Raw genomic sequence first — 19,989 nt, 5'->3', positions numbered from 1 at the left:
AAATAAGTTTTCATATAATTGTAAAAATATCCGTTAGCAAGCATTGAGGGGCTCGATTTGTGCCTTTGTTTCTGGAAATCCTGCCCCGGACTGCAACCCAATGATATTAAAATAAAATTGCACCACTGTTTATCGGGGTGAAATGAAAAGGCATGAAAAGAGCTTATTGAATGCACTGACAGAAGATCTGCATTATAGAGAGGGTAATGCGGGTTCATATTCTGATACTGCATTGTCTTCAGACAGCAGGTGCTGTCTAGCACAGCATATGCCAAGTGCATTCTAGTGATGGGGGTATCAATACAGTTACATTAAAATCGGGATATTATTTGTCAAACATATCCTAGTTTTTGAAAAAAAAATCAAGGAAATTCAAGGACACCATCTGTCAAGCATGGTGGAAGCAATGTGATGGTCTGGGGGTGGTAAACTGGGAGATTTGTACAGGGTAAACGGGATCTTGAAGGAGGAAGGCTATCACTCCATTTTGCAACGCCATACCTAGTGGACAGCGCTTAATTGGAGCCAATATCTTCCAACAGGAACAATGACCCAAAGCTCCAAACTATGCAATAACTATTTAGGGAAGAAGTAGTCAGTCATCTGTTATTCTGTCTATTTTTATTTTACCTTTATTTAACCAGGCAAGTCAGTTAAGAACAAATTCTTATTTTCAATGACGGCCTTAACTGCAGAACGACAGATTTGTACCTTGTCAGCTCGGGGGTTTGAACTTGCAACCTTCCGGTTACTAGTCCAACGCTCTAACCACTAGGCTACCCTGCCGCCCCTATAATGCAGTGGCCAGCACAGTCACCGGCTCTCAACCCTATTGAGCTGTTGTGGGAGCAGCTTGACTGTATGGTACGTAAGAAGTGCCAATCAAGCCAATATAACTTTTGGGAGGTGCTTCAAGAAGCATGGGGTGAAATCTCTTAACAAATTGACAACTAGAATGCCAAAAGATCTGCAAGGCTGTAATGGCTGCAGATGGAGGATTCTTTGACGAAAGCAAAGTTTGAAGGACACAATTATTATTTATAACCTTGTCAATGTCTCGACTATATTTCCTATTAATTTTGCAACTCATTTCATGCATGTCTTCATGGAAAATTTCAAAGTGACCCCAAACTTTTGAACGGGAGTGTAACTTTGTGCGACCAACCAAATTGACAATGAAATGTGAGTTATAGAGCTGTCATTATCATTGAAAGCAAGTCTAAGAGGTAGATCTGTTCTGTGTGTGCCATTTCCATAATTCCCCTGCTTAAGTTTTGCGTATTTTACTTAGTTTTTTACACCAGCTTCAAACAGCTGAAAATAAACATTTCACAGTGGTTTAGATGGTACAATGATTCTCTACACTATACGTGCTTGTTCTGTCAAACTAGTTGAATTTTAGTAACCTGGAAATGGCAGAGCGATTCATACATAGTACATCTTTAAATAAGGAGACAATGTTTTCTGCACTTATTTCCGTGACTGATACAAAAAAAAAAAAAAACACATGGCTCTCTCATCTGCAGCAGACATGGTGAGGAATATGTTTGGAACATCAAACCGCAATATGAGAAATGCCATACATATCGTATTGACACCTAAGTATGGTGATAATATCATATTGTGAGGTCTCTGGCAATTCCCAGCCCTAATACATTCCAGATGTACATTTTCTGCACATCTTTGCAGATAATAAATAACATGTGGTTCCTGAGACAGAGATGTCATCCAATGACTTCCAAGTTCCCTCCCCACTGCACTACATTGCACACTCCATCTAGCAGCTACTAACAGTCTTTACTTCGCACCTTAATTTTTTTGATCTACCTATCAAGTATCTTTTCGCCTGGAGTAAAAAGAACAGGTTCCAACAGTGAACTGCTTAGAAGGCCAACACAAAGACTGGACATTTTTAAACATGCATGCTCCTTTGTCGACCATAGCCCACCAGATTATTTGTTTGAGTAAATAACGAGCTGCCAGATACAGGTAACTGCCAAAATAAATGAAAAACATGGAGTAAACGAGGGATGCAAAATACTCTACATGACCAATAAGTTTGTGGACACCTGCTAGGTGAACATCTCATTCCAAAAGTATGGGCATTAATATAGAGTTGCCCCCCCCCCCTTTCCTGCTTTAACAGCCTCTACTCTTCTGGGAATACTTTCCACTAGATGTTGGAACATTGCTGCGGGGACTTGTCCATTCAGCCACAAGAGAATTAGTGAGGTCGGGCACTGATGTTGGGCGATTAGGCCTGGCTCGCAGTCGGCGTTCCAATTCATCTCAAAGGTGTTCGATGGGTTTGAGGTCTAGGCTCTGTGCAAGCCAGTCAAGTTCTTCCACACCAATCGCATCAAAGCATTTCTGTATGGACCTCGCTTTGTGCACAAGGGCATTGTCATGCTGAAACAGGAAAAGGCCTTCCCAAAACTGTGGCTGAAATAGCCAAATCCACTAATTTGAAGAGGCGTGTGTGTGTGTGTACACAAAAGTTTGTTTTTATTGCGGAACAGAGAAAGTACAAGTAAAAGAACAAAAAGGATCTGGCAGTTATAGCACACATCATTTTTGTAGCCATTTCCTAGTGAAAGCCTTTTTACTGGCTGCCAGTAGAACCTTCAAGGGGTACTTTTCTCCATTGCGTAAGTTCAGGTATGTCACCCAAGTACAAAGAAATTCATGTTTGTTCTGTCAAATCCCATTATTTTTCCAATGTTCGATCTTATTTCTCCCCAGTAAGTTTTGATTGCAGAGCAGGACCAAAAGATATGAGTGATCCACCCTTGATAGCCCACATTCTCTCCAACAACGGTGTAGGGAGCTAGCCTGTTTTGAGTTCAGTTTAGGTGTTATGAAGAAATAACATTCTTCCAACAGAATGCTCTCCATGACCTGGAGTTGGTGGAGCTTTGTTGAGTCTCTAATATGTTCTATCATGTTTCATCAGTTATTTCAATGTCAAGTTCCTCCTCCCATTTCTTTTTAATATAGTTTAGAATATTTCTTTGAGGATTGAATAACCAAGTAAAGAGGTTGTTGTTTTTTACTCCAAGTTGTATGCGTTAGTGAATACTTGGATTAATTTGAGGTGCTCGAGGTAGGGTTGCACATTTTGGGGAATATTCAGTTGTGGAAACTTTCCATGGGAATTAACAGAAATATATGCAAATTAATATTAATACAATTTAAATGTAATGTTTTGTGCATTGATACATTTACCATAGCATATGGAGACAGAATCATAAACCTTTCACCTTATCATAAGTAGACAATTGCAAATTATTAAATCCTTCCAATAGAAATGAAACAATTTAGTTACGAATAGAACTTTAATTTAGAGAGTTGACTCATCACATGATTTCACTGAACAACAAAAGGGAATATTGAATAATGTCCAATGATCCATCGCATCACCCAAAATCATCAACATACATCTGTAAAACTATAGTTTCAAGACTAAAGCTTTGGTTGTCTGCCTCTCAGGCTTCCATGTCTCCTCCCTGGACCTCAATGTCCAGCTCTTGAACATCAGACTTAGGACTCATCTTCACTATCACTTTCCAACCTTGAGGATGGCTTGTTTTCAGGCTCAAAAACCCAAAAATGTGTAGGTCAGCCTGTTGCATGCTTTGGTGTGTGTTCCCAAACAAGGACCAGTTGCGCTCTGAGGCAGCTGATGTTGGTGGGATTTGGAGGATGAGGCAACTGGGGAAAGAGCCTCAGATCCATCCACAAAGTCACTTCCACCAGGTGGCTGATGAGATATGTTGGCACGACTGCCATATTGCATCTCCATCCCAAAGCCCTTGCTTGGAAGTGTACTTCGCCAGACTGCCAAGAAACTTTCCCTCATCCAGGCCAAGGTGGCGAGACACGGTAGTGATGACACCATAGGAATTGTTGATCTCTGCACCAGACAGGATGCTCTTACCAGCATACTTGGGGTCCAACATGTACACTGCGGGGTGCATGGGCTTCAGGCAGAAGTCTTCATGATTTTTGATGCATTTCAGAACTGCAGTTTCCTCTACTTGGAGCAACCGTGAAGTGGGCAGGGCAGTATGGATTTATTCTCTTACATCTGCAAGCAGAGTGAATATCGGATAGGATGGCATTGTCTCCCTCAATCCATGTAATGGTTACTGCTATTGGTTTCAGGAGTTTGACTGCTTACTACTCTCTCCCAAAATACATCCAGGAGGATCCTCTTTAAAAAATATATTTTTTACCCCTTTCTCCCCAATTTCGTGGTATCCAATTGTTAGTAGCTACTATCTTGTCTCATCGCTACAACTCCCGTACGGGCTCGGGAGAGACGAAGGTTGAGAGTCATGCGTCCTCCGATACACAACCCAACCAAGCCGCACTGCTTCTTAACACAGCGTTGGAGCAACCGTGAAGTGGGCAGGGCAGTATGGATTTCTTCTCCTTATCTGCAAGCAGGTTTGATGCGCGCTGTGTTAAGCAGTTCGGCTTGGTTGGGTTGTGTATCAGAGGGTTGTGTATCCCTGGTTGAGGGGTGGCGATGTAGTTAATTACAAATGAGTAGATAAAGCATGTCTGGTTGGAGGAGTGTATGCTGGGCGAAGAACATTCAGAAATCTCTTCCAATACACATCGCCTGTGAGCAGAGGTGAACCAGTTGCATTCACAGCTTGAGCAAAACATTCATTAGCATTTCTCTGATTACGTTCTTCCATTGAGTAAAAAAAAACTGATTCCAGGAGGACCATGAGCTGTTGCTACCAATAAGGTGTCTGATTCATCATTTTCACCTCAAATAGAAGTAGGGGGTCTTTTGTCAGAGGTTGCTTGTTGTGAGCGCTGAGGTAACTTAATGCACTTAGCCAGACGATTCTGCATCTTTGTTGCATTCTTCACATATGATTTGGCACAGTATTTGCAAATGTACACAGCTTTTCCTTTTACATTAGCTGCAGTGAAATGTCTCCATACATCAGATAGTGCCTGTGGTATTTTCCTGTAAAGATTAGGGGAAAAAATACAATTCCATGTACAGATACATAGTTAAGCAATTTAATCTAACTCCTTTGTAAGATAAATGTTTTAAAATTAATCATGTATGGAAACAGGTGAATTAACACTCAGCTAGCTCAAGCAAGCTAAAACCCACATGTTAGCAAAAACTAGCTAGCAGAAATTGTTAACAAGTTAGAAATAATTTAAACACACTTTGCAGTAGGCTACTATTTAATAGTGAAGACAAATGTCCTAAAATATATATATTCACCCCACCCAGTATTGTTATCAAAACTTACCAGAAAGCATGTAGTCCTTGGATCGGACAGTGTAGTAGTGTGGGCTCAATAACGTCTAAGTGGGCAAAATCTTGAGAATCAGCTGTATATGTGATGGATGAGTGCACTGTGCATGCAGAGGGTTGCAATTCCATTGAACTGGGGATAGTTTAACCAAGATATGCCACAAGAATTGCCTTGTGTGTATCCCATTAAAAAAAAAAAAAAAGTGTCTGCCTGTTTTGTATGAAAGCAGTTTGATCCCCATCAATCAATTCTGGGATTACGTCTTCCATTCTTTTGGCTATTATTGATGAATATAGTTAATAAACCGTGTTAAGAATTGCAAATTGGTCTAAAGGAACTGCATTCCTTCTTACCTTTACCCTCTTTTGGGATTACAGATATGATGGCTTCTCTCCAAGATGGTGGAAAACCCTCCCGCAAAGTCCAGTTAAAAATAGGCCTTAAGGTGTTAGTTGTTCTCTGAAGGCTTTGAACCATTCTAAAAATAAAAAAGGGAAGCCATCAGTGCCTGGGGACTTGTTTACTTTTAGATATTGCTTTAATAATTTCTTCAGTAGTTACTTCCGAAGTTAGTTATCATTTTGCTCTGCCCCAATTGAGGAGAGGTTGTTTTGTTTTTTTGTTTTTTTAATAATCTATTTTCTGTGCCTCTGCGTTCTCTGGTTGCTTGTACAGATGTGTAATAGGATTCAAAAGCATTCTGTATTTCATCCAATTTACATGTAATCTTTGTTTTGAAAATGCTATTCCGTGCTTGTTTCCTGAGTCTACATGCTAGTAATTTCGTTGCCTTTGAGCCTGCTTCATAATACCGATGTTTCAGGAATCTGAGCTTTTTCTCTTCTTCACTATAAATCTGGTCAATTTCTTGTTTTAGCCTTGAATCTCTCGTAATATGAGGGTCTTTGTAATGACTGGGGCCGTTCTAAGTTTAATGTTTACTGTAAATTCAGCAGTTTGTGCTTTAATATTTTTCTTGAGAGATGTGGCTATGATCTTTCCTCTAATAGCCGCCATAGCTGCATCCTACAATGTAGCAGGAGATACTTCACCGATATCATTATTCTCCAGATAGACGTTCAATTCGGTCTTTACTGATTCCTTGAATGCTGGATCTCACAGCATGCTTGTATTAAGCCTCCATAGAGTATTTCTTGGTTTGCTATCAGAGTAAGGAAAACTCCATTATGATCTTTCATTTCTGACAAACTCAAAATTAACTGAATTTGGGATCAAGATTGCAACTCCCCTTCTTTCCATATTGTAAGGAGGAAAAAAAAGTATTCCTATATCCAATTTTCTTGAGTTTCTCGTGTTCAGGTGTGGTTAAGTGCGTTTCCTGACAGAATAGTATGTCACCGCCCTCCCGTTTCATCTTTGCTATTACCTTACTTCTCTTGATGTCACTCCCCAGTCCGTTTACATTGAGACTTATGACCTTATATTCCCGATGATGCATCAATATAAATGAAAACCCTGTGCACCATATCTGCCTGCTTAACATGAGCCTAAAAATGAACAAAAAAAAACAAGAACGATAATGTAAACCAAAGTGGGGAAAAACTTTGGTATTTGGACTCCCATGTCAAAGGACTGTCTCTTGCCTCTGGGGTTTGAGGGGATGAGCCTGTCCGCAGGTGGTACCCCTCGCTCAAATATAAAAATGCGTAATGCAGTCGCGAACAGGACCTGTTAGAACCAAAAATATTTTGGAATTCACCGACGTGTATAAGCGACAAGTGAAAAGCGACAAGTATTTACAGTGGGGCAAAAAAGTATTTAGTCATCCACCAATTGTGCAAGTTCTCCCAGTTAAAAAGATGAGGCCTGTAATTATCATAGGTACACTTCAACTATGTAGTAGTCTGTTATAGTCATAGTCTGTTAAATCCGATTCAGTGTCTTCCATCTTCTCGTTGGAAATGCCTGAGTCTCTCGAATGTGAACATCTTCTCGCCGAGGTGATTTCCCGCTTTCCTTGACACTGCTTGCCGAAAATGATCCATGGGATCTTGGGATCTTGGTGGGGTGCCGCTGGGGGAGGGGGTGAGGCCAGAGCATGGTGTGCTCTCTCGATCCCCAGGTCAGTGTTGTCTTCAAGTATTTCTTTGAATAGACCCTCCACGAATTTGGGCATAGAGTCTTTCTGCGCCCTCTGCACGGAATAAAGTGTTGTTTCGATGTGAAAAACCTTTGAGTTCTGTCACTTTTGCCTGTAGTGCGTGATGGCTTTTCAAAGACTGTTCAAGTATTTTCTTGACTGCAGTGTTCCATGTGTCCATTTCCCCAATGCGCTGTTCTGCATCCCCCATTCTTGTAGATATGCTGTATAATTTTGTTTGTCGAGTCTGGTTAATGTCCTTCTTGAACTCAGTTATTTTCATACATCTTCTCGAAGTTCCTCTCGTAAGCCTGTGAGCGCCTCGCGCAATTCCTCTATCACCTCACGAAATGAGGGTTATTTTGCTGTTGCTAGCTTATTTGCGCTAGCATTAGCCATCTGTTTCGTCGACGATTATATCTTCTGCGGTCTTGTTACGGGCTACTGTTGAAGCTCCACAACCTTTTCCTATTTTCCATTTTGTGTACGTTATTATAATGCTTAGAGCAAATACTTGAGGGGGGGAGAAATACCCAACCGATGTGCTGTACGAAGAACTAGGCAGACATTTTCTAAATTGTCACCAGAAGTCCTCCTTTTGTATATATTTAAAGCAGGTGCTTCCACACAGGTGTGATAATTGAATTAACATTCTAAGGATAATTTATAAAAACGCCCAGTTGCCCATTACTTTGGCAACCTTGGCTAGAAGCTGTTCAATGTTGGAATGGTGTGGGCATAACCTAACAGAACGGTATGGGTATATAAATGGTTACTAAAATGTTGAATGCAGGGCGCTGATTGGCCAGCTCATTCTCCCCAAGACCGCTGATCCTCGCAGGGAGATGGCATGTTCTATGAGGAAATAGCAACCATTATTTTTTTTAGTCTGTTTGAGGTGGGGTTAAGTGTCAACATTATCTGGGTGTGAGTTAACAAATTCATATTAAGAGATTCACTGGGCAGTTACTTTAACACAAAAAGGTGCATGTAATCTCCCCTCAGTAGAATATTAGGAAAGTCTACTCTGGCCCTGGGATGGCCTTTGATCTGTGCAGGACAAAGGGTCAAGTGGTTGTCTGAATGTAATGTCTCCCTGGGGAGTTAGTTTGGTTCACCAGGGAGGTAGTACAGTGCGCCCAAAGGTGAAAACATGGCTTTTTTGTCTGCATTGAGGCAAGCAGGAAGTCACAGTGACCTTGCAGTGACCTTTGTTGCTTGGAAGCACATGGAGCCCCAGTGTTAAAACACTCATGCTACATAGCAGAGGAAGAAGGCTGACAGGACTACCTAGAGATTTAGGTGAGGGAGCCAGGAAGGGGGGAGAATGCGAGTTGTTTTTCATTGCTTAGACTTGGTGGGAAGCTGTCCATTAACATAAACACCACACTAAAAAGGTCTTGCAGTCCTGTAATGTCGTCATCCAAAAATGTATTTTCCAAGCTGTAGCACACAATATTTTACATAAGGCAGGTTTTTAAAAAGGACCAAAGAGTTGTCTGCTTGAGGTTTTTTCGCAAAGGAAAAAAATATTGCAATACTGGTATCAATCACAGACCTAGGTATACGTTAGAGCTGTAAATTGCCAGGGACCTCACGATATGAACGATACTTCGGTGCCGATACGCATTGCAATTCTCAATTCCATACTATGATTTTGTGATTCGATGTTCTAAAACAAAGCTCACCATAATGTGACCCATTTCAAGAAACTAGGCTTATGGCGCACGTCACAAGAAAGGTATGAAGTTTTCACTTGTATGCATTTTTGGGCAGAAATTCCTTCTGGAACATGTGAACTTCCATGCCATCTATAAATAAATAAGTTAAATTACGAGCCTAGTTGGTTTAGCAAAGGAAAAATACAAACCTTCCCGCTAACCATGATTGTCTGAGAATGAGTGGGCTAGACAAGCCGAGAGAGGAGTTTAGATAGAAGCATGCTACATGGCAGACCAATCTATAACATGTGCTGCTAAGTATGTGTGGATAATCTTACCAACCGTGGCTTTTGAAAATGATCATGAAGAACTGAAAAAGTTGCGTTACTGCTCAACATTGCTACCCTGAAGCTAATAGCGCTGTCGCAAAGCTCTGTACTTTCTGGAGGATGATGGTGCCATACTGACTGACTCTGAAAATGAATCAGACAATAAGGAAACCCCTGATTTAGGTAAAAACATTTTTTTTCATTTAACCAGACATTGTAGTCTTCCGGTGACAATGGAGGGAAGAAAAGATGTCATCACAGAAGAAGAATGCCAGGTGGAAGCAGAGAGATGATTGCTAAATGTGGAGAGTCCAAAAAGATAACACAGAAAGAAAGTTGTTGTATAACACCCATCTCCAGATTACATCTTCTAACTAAAGGCAACGTTTACAGGTAAGGGTCAAGCTACATTTTCAGATTTTGTATGTTTCTAATTAACATTGCAAGTTAATGTATACTGTTAGCTAGCTGGCTCGCTAGCTAACGTCACGTGTATGATCTGTGAGTAATATTATTTGGACATCAGAAAATCCATTTGTATTGTTAGATATAGCCTAATGTTAGCTAGCTAACATTGAACATAGTTGGTTAGCTTTAGCTACCTCCAGATTCATGCATGGTAGTATTGCCACATTCAAAACTGGGAACTCCGTTAAATCATGACATCAGTGATCTTGAGGTTGGAAAGTCAGAGCTCCAGAAAGTGGCCCGAGTTCCGAGTTGGATGACAGTTAGATTTTTCCAAGGAAGTTTTTTTTAAATTTTTTATTTTTAGTTCCCAGTTGCATTAAGAGTTAGGATTGTGGTTCATTTGGGATTATAGCTACATTTAAAAAACTTTTTTTAAAATTTTTTTTATAGAAGACTCCACTATTCAAAACCATTTCACTGTACTGTTTACACCTATATACTGTGCAAGTGACAAATCAACTTCGATTTTATTTGATAGTGTGTTTACCAGAGACAGTAATAAGAACACGACCTGCACCAAAGTCAGATTAGGATATAGGCCAAGGACTAGTTTGTATTTTTACTACATTTTGATACATCACTTTTAGTCTTGAAATCTTTGGTCGTTCACTACACGGTTTAAATAATGCAAAAACAAAGTGTTGGAGAAGAAAGTAAAAGTGCAATATCTGCCATGTAAGAAAGCTAATGTTTAAGTTCCTTGCTCAGAACATGAGAACATATGAAAGCTGGTGGTTCCTTTTAACATGAGTCTTCAATATTCCCAGGTAAGAAGTTTTACGTTGTAGTTTTTAATAGGAATATTTCTCTATACCATTTGTATTTCATATACCTTCGACTATTGGATGTTCTTATAGGCACTTTATTGCCAGCCTAATCTCGGGAGTTGATAGGCTTGAATTCATAAACAGCAGAGCTGCTGGCAAAACGCACGAAAGTGCTGTTTGAATGAATGCTTATGAGCCTGCTGGTGCCCACCATCACTCAGTCAGACTGCTCTATCATATCATAGACTTAATTATAACATAATAACACAGCAATACGAGCCTTAGGTCATTAATATGGTTGAATCCAGAAACTCTCAAAAAAATGTATTCTTTGTGAAATACGGAACCGTTCCGTATTTTATCTAATGGGTGGCATTCATCAATCTAAATATTCCTGTTACATTGCACAACCTTCAATGTTATGTCATAACTACGTAAAATTCTGGCAAATTAGTTCAATGAGCCAGGCAGCCCAAACTGTTGCATATACCTTGACTCTGCATGCAATGAGCGCAAGAGAAGTGACAATTTCACCTGGTTAATATTGCCTGCTAACCTGGATTTCTTTTAGCTAAATATGCAGGTTTAAAAATATATACTTCTGTGTATTGATTTTAAGAAAGGCATTGATGTTTATGGTTAGGTACACGTTTGAGCAACGACAGTCCTTTTTCGCAAATGCGCACTGCATCGATTATATGCAACGCAGGACACGCTAGATAAACGAGTAATATCAACCATGTGTAGTTACAACTAGTGATTATGATTGATTAAGTTTAATGCTAGCTAGCAACTTGTCTTGGCTTCTTACTGCATTCGCGTAACAGGCGGGCTCCTCATGAGGCAGGTGTTTAGTGTTGGACTAGTTAACCGTAAGGTTAAAGATTGCAAGATTGAATCCCTGAGCTGACAAGGTCAAATCTGTCACTCGTGAAAAAAATGTAAAGAAAATAATGCAAAATCACCTTTTTTTTTTAAATGACATGCTTTATTTATTTTTAAATTCGGCCATTCCGAATAAAATCGGTCGACCTCTAATTCCAATATGCAACTATCAATTTTCCCTCATCTATCATCCCTCATGTCAAATTTTCCCCCCAGAATGGGATGTACAGTATAATGAATCTCAGACAGACCTATAGGCAGACCATAGGAATTGCCTTGAAATTATCCGGTGATGATAACTTCAAAAGGAACCTGGGGGGCTACAGTGAGGGCACTATTGACTGGGACTAGCCAATGAGAACAGAGGCGGTAAAAGGTAGACCAAGTCCAAGGGGGAAAAAAAATCTGCGGAATACACCCTTTCCATCCCCCGTCCCCCTCCCTTATGTCTGGCTCTTTGGAATGCACTGAAAGAGAACAGTGTTCCTGTGAACTAAAAAGTTGTCTTTGATTGGTTCCAAATCGGTAATGGAATTTCTGCAATTGAAATGGCTACAATGGGCAATCATAGTAGTCACAAACCACAGATTGGTTCACAAGTTTGGACAGCACAGTCGAGTATAGTTCAGTACACAGTAGAGCATACTACATTTGAGTACACTAATGTACTGTACTCTGTTCTACTGTCCAAATTACTCATCCATAATTACACATTTTTGTATAGTACAGGCATCCATGAAGAAATTCCATTATCGCAATTCACTAATTGTAGTTCAATAACCAAAATAGATTGTGTCAATGTCATTTTTCCCGCAGACGGCATTGAATCCTAATTCGGAGCAGATATTTAGTCAAGTTTTTGGAAACCGTGAAGGAGATTTTACCAAAATTCTGTTACCAAACTGAGCATCTGCACAGTTCTCCCAGTAAATATATTTTTATAAATGTTTCAGTATAAATTAAAAGTAGTCCTCGTGCATAGAGTTGCATGGTTTGCTAAACTTTGAAATCAATGTTTTTTGTTTGGCATACATTTTAAGTGACAAGAGGTTCAGCGCAACTTCGTTATTGTGTAAGATTTATTTTTTTATTTTTTTATTTTTTTAAATACTCACACCTGTGGACACCAAGCAAGCTGCAAGCTAAAGCATGCAGTCCAACACATGGGACCACAAACATATGCAGTAAACACATCCTTTTCTCACAATAACACCTATAGGTTTTGATACAAATGGTCATGTCAAGCGAACAGGCACACACAAAACCCAGTGCTACCATACCAAATATCACACAAGAATGGCTCATACTTGCAACACACACCCCTTGGAATCTCACACGGACAACCCCTCCTGGTTCAGGCACATTGCTACCAACCAGAGCATTCCTCCCTCTTGAAGCTTGCCCACCCACCCAGTCACTGCTGCTGGAGGAAAATGGACTGGGCCCGTGGCCAACACACTCGCTCCCTCAAAAATAAAATACAAATAAAAACTTGCTTACTCAAAACACACGACAGCACTCAAATGAACCCAATTCCCTCACAGCTGGTCACGTGGCCAAGCCAGAGAGGGAGGGGAGAAGGATGAAGTGTATGTGAGAGAGGAAGACGGATACAGGGAGATAATGGTGGAGGGGAAAGGAGGGAGGTGTAGAGGAAAGAGGCCCCTTAAGAATGCCACCACCCCTCCCGCCAGCCAGGTTCAACATTTGTGCCCTCGCTCATGGTGAAGTGTGCACCACACGCCCCAGTGTCAGGCAACCTAGAAAAGCTGCTGCAGAGAAGAGAGAGGGAGTGTATAAAAGACAGCAGGAAAAGGTGGTTAGAGGATGGCCTCTTCCACATGCCACGCAGCTGCACCCTTATGCATCCACAGCTGGGATTTGGGGCATGCCAGTGGTCATGCCTTAGCATTACCTAACATGTGGCTTGCTGCAGAGAGCACTAAGTAGCAGTGTTTTATGATGACTATGGTTCAATGGGTTCATCCCAGTGGTGGCACAGCGCTCGTGTGCCCTTCAAAGTACAGGTGATGTTGGCCGCTTGAAAGGGACGTTAGCAGGCATCGTGTCGACATTGAGGGATTCTGATGACAGTGTGGTCAACGACTTGAGTCAATGTGACAAAAGCATTTCAGTTTGTTTTAACCATTTGATCATTTATGGGTAAATCCATTTGAATTCACTTTGACAGCATCCCTTTTGATTTAAAGCGTTCCATACATGTTTGCCCATGGCAGTGGTCAGAAAGTGCATACCCCACCCATGAGACATCCATGTCTTCATCACTGGAAAAGATAGTTGAGTTTGATATCATTTAAAAGCCTACAGTGTTAAACTATTATTTATTTTAAAATGTTTTGATACGTTTTTTTTTTTTTAAACTTACAGCTAGCTGTAAAATGTAACTTTTTGGGCAACCTGTCCAAAGTCACATAGAAATGTTCACATAGAAGTGTTATAGATCTGTCAGTCATTGAAAGCAAGCCTCAGAAGCGGTAGATATGTTCTGCGCACGCTATATCTATACTTCCCGTTCTTAAGTTTCATTTTTGCGTCATTTACTTTCAGCGTTGTACACCAGCTTCAAAATATTTTTGGTTATGGAAAAGATCACTCACAGCAGTTTAGATACAACGATTCTCTACACCAGCGGTCCAACCTTTTTTGCACCACGGACTGGTCTCATAGTCAATATTTTCCTGGACAGGCCGTCGAGGGGAGGTCACGATACGGACCAGGACATCGATTAGGCCTATAAGTTTAGTATAGACGCTTTTTCATAACATTTTAGTTCAAGTAGGTCTAACGTGATGATATAAAATCAAAGTGCATATTTTATATTTTCTCTTAATGACCATTTAATAAAAACACTAACTCACCATGTCGCTGAATCAGTGGGAGCCCTGAACTTGTTTCCCAGCAACAAGACGGTCCCATCTAGGGGTGATAAGGGACAGAGTGACACTATCTCCTATGTCCAGTCTACTCTGTAATTTTGTTTTGGTTGCAGTTACTGTGGAAAACCGCAGAGATAGGATGTTGGAAATGAAAGCAACTTTCTCCCCTGAAGTAACAGATGGAGTTCATTGAGCAGGTTGAATACGTCACAGGTAAGAGAGTTTTGCAGTCATTGACATGTGCTGCCAGTGGTGACTTTTCTTTCTTAAAGAAATCTCGGCAGCAGTCTCGTAGCTCACACTCTGGCAAGCCATCTCCCCCTGGATAGCCATCTGACTTGTGTATAAGAGAAGGTGTTTGTGCTCTGCGTCCACTTCGTCACAAAGCCGCCCAAACAGACATGAGTTAAGGGCATGTGCTTTGACGTGATTGATAACTTTAACATCATTCAATACAACGTTCAAGTCAGGTGACATTTTTCGGCTAGCTAGCATTTCTCTGAATGACAATGCACAGACTCACATTTAGGCACAACCTCTAACCCGGGTAGTGAAATCAGACAGCCGTCCAGTCATGGCAGCAGCCCCATCCATGCATACGCCAACACATGACCAATCCAATTTTCCTGACATGTAATCATCCAAAGACTTGAATAGTTCTGCGGCCGTTTTAGTCGGCAGGGACAGCACACACACACCACATCTCCTCATGCGCGTCATCCTGAAATATATATTGCATTTAAACAAGCAGTATTGCCTTGCTGTCGACGTCAGTAGATTTGTCAAGCTGGATTGCATACCACAGTGAGTCGTTAAGCCTCTAACAATTATGCCTCAACGTCCTCCGCTATTTCATCAATTCGCCTAGTGACGGTGGTAGGTGAAAGAGGAACCTGTGCCATCTTTTTAGCTGCAGCCTCTAAGAGTTCACGGCAAATGTCCTTAGCAGCAGGTAGAATCAACTCCTCGCCAATAGTGAAAGGCTTCTTGGCCTTACCAATACAGCTAGCCAGTAAGTATAACGCTCTGTTTGTTGATGCGGTGGCTTTCAAGACTTGCTTCTGTCCAAGTTTTCACTCAAATTTCAACAGGTTTGTCTTTAAGTGCAGGGTGCTTGGATTCAATGTGCCGAAGCAGTTAAGGGCGTCATTGCCCATCTCCACATACTACGCACCGGGGGCTTGGAGCATGCGAGTCACCTTTAGTAATAAAACCATATTTTAGGTAGGACTCATATTTTGAGGCTCTTTTTTTGCAGTCTCGGGCTCTGCATTAGACAGGACTTTTATCTCCCTTACCCCTTCTGAAGAAGCTCTCCAGTGACCTTAGTTTTTATTCATGTCAGCTAACGTAGCTAGCCAGTACAAAGTTGGTGGGCAACACAGCTCACGCAGACCGTGATGAACTCGCAGTGCGCGGATTACTCAAATTCAAAATCTATAAACTGTCGTGGGCGTGAGATATTAAAGTGGTGAGAAAAGGACCAACAGACCACACCAAGTTCAATGTTATTACTGCACAAATACAATTTATAGGCTATGTAATTATTTTACTGATAATTTGTATTTATTTTATTAATAATCCTTTCCGTGCAGCCATGTAGCGAATGTGCTGCGGACTGGTACTGGCCCGGTGGTTGGGGACCGCTGCTTTACACTAGATCTGCTTGTAGGCAAACTACTAGAAATAGGCAAACTACTAGAATTTTAGCAACTGGGAAAGAAGTGGAGCTATTTCTGCATAGTGCATCTTAGTAGATATTGCAATTTAAGTGCTTAGACCTATGTTAATATATACAATTGTTTTAAGACTGTCAAATTCATAATTTAGCCATTTGATTTAGAATTTTAAGACCCCTGTACATATACAAAAATATCTTGAAATAATTTGATGAACATTGAATTTGGCCTTTATTGCTATAGCCCATTGAAACACATTTAATAACATTAAATTGCAAAACAGTCCAAATGTATCCTAAGGAACAAGGTTTTGAAGTGTCTGTCCTAAAGTGCCTTTAGAATATACGCATACCCATCACCTTACTCCACAGTTTGTGTTACAGCCTGACTTCAAAATGGATTAAATATATAAAAACGCAACACGTAAAGTGTTGGCCCCACGTTTCATAAGATGAAATAAAAGATCAGAAATGTTCCATACAAACAAAAAGCTTCTCAATTTTAAGCAAATTTGTTTACATCCCTGTTAGTGATAATTTCTCCTTTGCCATGATAATCCATCCACCGGACAGATGTGGTATATCAAGAAGCTGATTAAACATGATCATTACACACACGTACCTTGTGCTGGGGACAATAAAATTCCACTAAAATGTGCAGTTGTCACAACACAATGCCACAGATGTCTCAAGTTAAGGGAGCATGCAATTGCCATGCTGACAGCAGGAATGTCTACCAGGGCTGTTGCCATATGATTTAATTTATTACGAAGTCGCCTCCAACTTCATTTTAGAGAATTTGGCAGTACATCCAACAGGCTTCACAACTGCAGACCAGGTGTAACAACGGTAGCCGAAGACCTCCACAGGTATAAGCTATGGACAGTAAACACAAATGCATTTTATCGATGGCAATTTAAAAATGCACAGAGATACCGTGATACTGCAAATTTTTGTGCCCTTCATTTTTTACCTTTATTTAACCAGATAGGCCAGTTGAGAACAAGTTTATTTACAACTGCGACCTGGCGCCATCACCTCATGTTTCAGGATGATAATACAAGGCCCCATGTCGCAAGGATCTGCACACAATTTCTGGAAGATAAATGTCAGAGTTCTTCAATGGCCTGCATGTTCACTAGACATGTCACCCATTGAAAATGTTTGGGATGCTCTGGATCGACGTGTAAAACAGCATGGTCCAGTTCACGCCAATATCCAGCAACTTTGCACACCCATTTAAAAGAGTGGGACAAAATTCCACAGGCCACAACAAACAGCTTGAGCAGCTCTATGCAATGGCGATGTCGCACTGCATGAGGCAAACATTTCTTTTTTTAGTTCTGTGACCAACACGATGCATATCTGTATTCCCAGTCTTCTCAAATCCATAGATTTAAGGCCTAATGAATTTATTTCAATTGACTGATTTCTTTATGAAAATCAGTAAAATTGTTGCATTTATATATTTTTGTTCTGTGTAGATTATAATTTTTATTCTGCACCCATCAACAAACAATACGCAATAATGAAAAACATGTTTTAGGGAAGGTGTCTCCTCATTAGTCAGCATGTGTTACACCTATGCTGGGATGTCCATCTCGTTAGTTGGAAGGAGGTTTCACCTATGTTGGCACAGATATTTAAGAGCTGCTGGCCCGGTGCTCCAGCTGTCTTGATAGATGGAGGGTTAAGACCTTTAAGTTGGCTCTCTAGACAATCCTTTCTGATCTTCCTTGTTTTGCTCCACTGTTTGGTTTGCTTCCTGTCTAAGTCTGGTGTTTTTGGTATTTTTTTGCCTTGTGCAAATTTAGTGGTCTCTCACAGAACCCAAACCGTTTGCGCGCGTGCGCCATCATGCATACATACATTTTGTCCTCCTACACCAAAAGCGATCACGGCACGCAGATGAAAATATCAAAACAAACTCCGACCCAATGCGATTGCGACCTATATACAGTGTGTGTGTATGTAAAATACACACACACACATACACACATACAGTGCCTTGCGAAAGTATTTGGCCCCCTTGAACTTTGCGACCTTTTGCCACATTTCAGGCTTCAAACATAAAGATATAAAACTGTATTTTTTTTGTGAAGAATCAACAGCAAGTGGGACACAATCATGAAGTGGAACGACATTTATTGGATATTTCAAACTTTAACATATCAAAAACTGAAAAATTGGGCGTGCAAAATTATTCAGCCCTACTTTCAGTGCAGCAAACTCTCTCCAGAAGTTCAGTGAGGATCTCTGAATGATCCAATGTTGACCTAAATGACTAATGATGATAAATACAATCCACCTGTGTGTAATCAAGTCTCTGTATAAATGCACCTGCACTGTGATAGTCTCAGAGGTCCGTTAAATGTGCAGAGAGCATCATGAAGAACAAGGAACACACCAGGCAGGTCCGAGATACTGTTGTGAAGAAGTTTAAAGCCGGATTTGGATACAAAAAATATTTCCCAAGCTTTAAACATCCCAAGGAGCACTGTGCAAGCGATAGTATTGAAATGGAAGGAGTATCAGACCACTGCAGATCTACCAAGACCTGGCCGTCCCTCTAAACTTTCAGCTCATACAAGGAGAAGACGGATCAGAGATGCAGCCAAGAGGCCCATGATCACTCTGGATGAACTGCAGAGATCTACAGCTGAGGTGGGAGACCATGTCCATAGGACAACAATCAGTCGTATATTGCACAAATCTGGCCTTTATGGAAGAGTGGCAAGAAGAAAGCCATTTCTTAAAGATATCCATAAAAAGTGTTGTTTAAAGTTTGCCACACACCACCTGGGAGACACACCAAACATGTGGAAGAAGGTGCTCTGGTAAGATGAAACCCAAATTGAACTTTTTGGCAACAATGCAAAACGTTATGTTTGGCGTAAAAGCAACACAGCTCATCACCCTGAACACACCATCCCCACTGTCAAACATGGTGGTGGCAGCATCATGGTTTGGGCCTGCTTTTCTTCAGCAGGGACAGGGAAGATGGTTAAAATTGATGAGAAGATGGATGGAGCCAAATACAGGACCATTCTGGAAGAAAACCTGCTGGTCTGCAAAAGACCTGAGACTGGGACGGAGATTTGTCTTCCAACAAGACAATGATCCAAAACATAAAGCAAAATCTACAATGGAATGGTTCAAAAATAAACATATCCAGGTGTTAGAATGGCCAAGTCAAAGTCCAGACCTGAATCCAATCGAGAATCTGTGGAAAGAACTGAAAACTGCTGTTCACAAATGCTCTCCATCCAACCTCACTGAGCTCGAGCTGTTTTGCAAGGAGGAATGGGAAAAAATGTCAGTCTCTCGATGTGCAAAACTGATAGACATACCCCAAGCAACTTACAGCTGTAATCGCAGCAAAAGGTGGCGCTACAAAGTATTAACTTTAGGGGGCTGAATAATTTTGCACGCCCAATTTTTCAGTTTTTGATTTGTTAAAAAATTTGAAATATCCAATAAATGTCGTTCCACTTCATGATTGTGTCCCACTTGTTGTTGATTCTTCACAAACAAATACAGTTTTATATCTTTATGTTTGAAGCCTGAAATGTGGCAAAAGGTCACAAAGTTCAAGGGGGCCGAATACTTTCGCAGGGCACTGTATATATATATATATATATATATATATATATATATATAGTCTATATACAGTGTGTGCAAATGAGGTAGGCCATAGTGGCGAAATAATTACAATAGCAATTAAACAGAGTAGCAACAAATTATATATAAAATAACAGTATGGTGATGAGGTAGTTGGATAGGCTATATGAAAGCTGCTCTGACAGCTGGTACTTAAAGTTAGTGAGGGAGATATGGGTCTCCAGCTTCAGTGGTTTTCGCAATTCGTTCCAGTCATTGGCAGCAGAGAACTGGAAGGAAAGGCAGCCA

The 19,989-nt window shown here is 40.7% G+C and overlaps 1 protein-coding gene across 8 annotated transcripts in view; it reads right to left on the bottom strand.

Moving 5' to 3' along the window:
• LOC110522300 (RAC-alpha serine/threonine-protein kinase) overlaps positions 1 to 19,989 on the bottom strand; it is a 68,096-nt gene that overhangs the window by 26,871 nt on the left and 21,236 nt on the right. Inside the window, exon 2 of one of the 8 annotated variants that reach the window (XM_036975887.1) lies at positions 5,645 to 5,769. The exons of the other annotated variants lie outside the window; for them this stretch is intronic. The gene's annotated coding sequence lies outside the window, so the exon portion shown is untranslated. The remainder of the gene's footprint in view (positions 1 to 5,644; positions 5,770 to 19,989) is intronic. 8 annotated transcript variants of the gene reach the window in all.

This window comes from Oncorhynchus mykiss, chromosome 4 (assembly GCF_013265735.2).
Source record: "Oncorhynchus mykiss isolate Arlee chromosome 4, USDA_OmykA_1.1, whole genome shotgun sequence".
NCBI classification, from domain to species: domain Eukaryota; kingdom Metazoa; phylum Chordata; class Actinopteri; order Salmoniformes; family Salmonidae; genus Oncorhynchus; species Oncorhynchus mykiss.
Note: the sequence above shows the minus strand (reverse complement) of the source record. Positions and strands in the feature narration are given on the sequence as shown.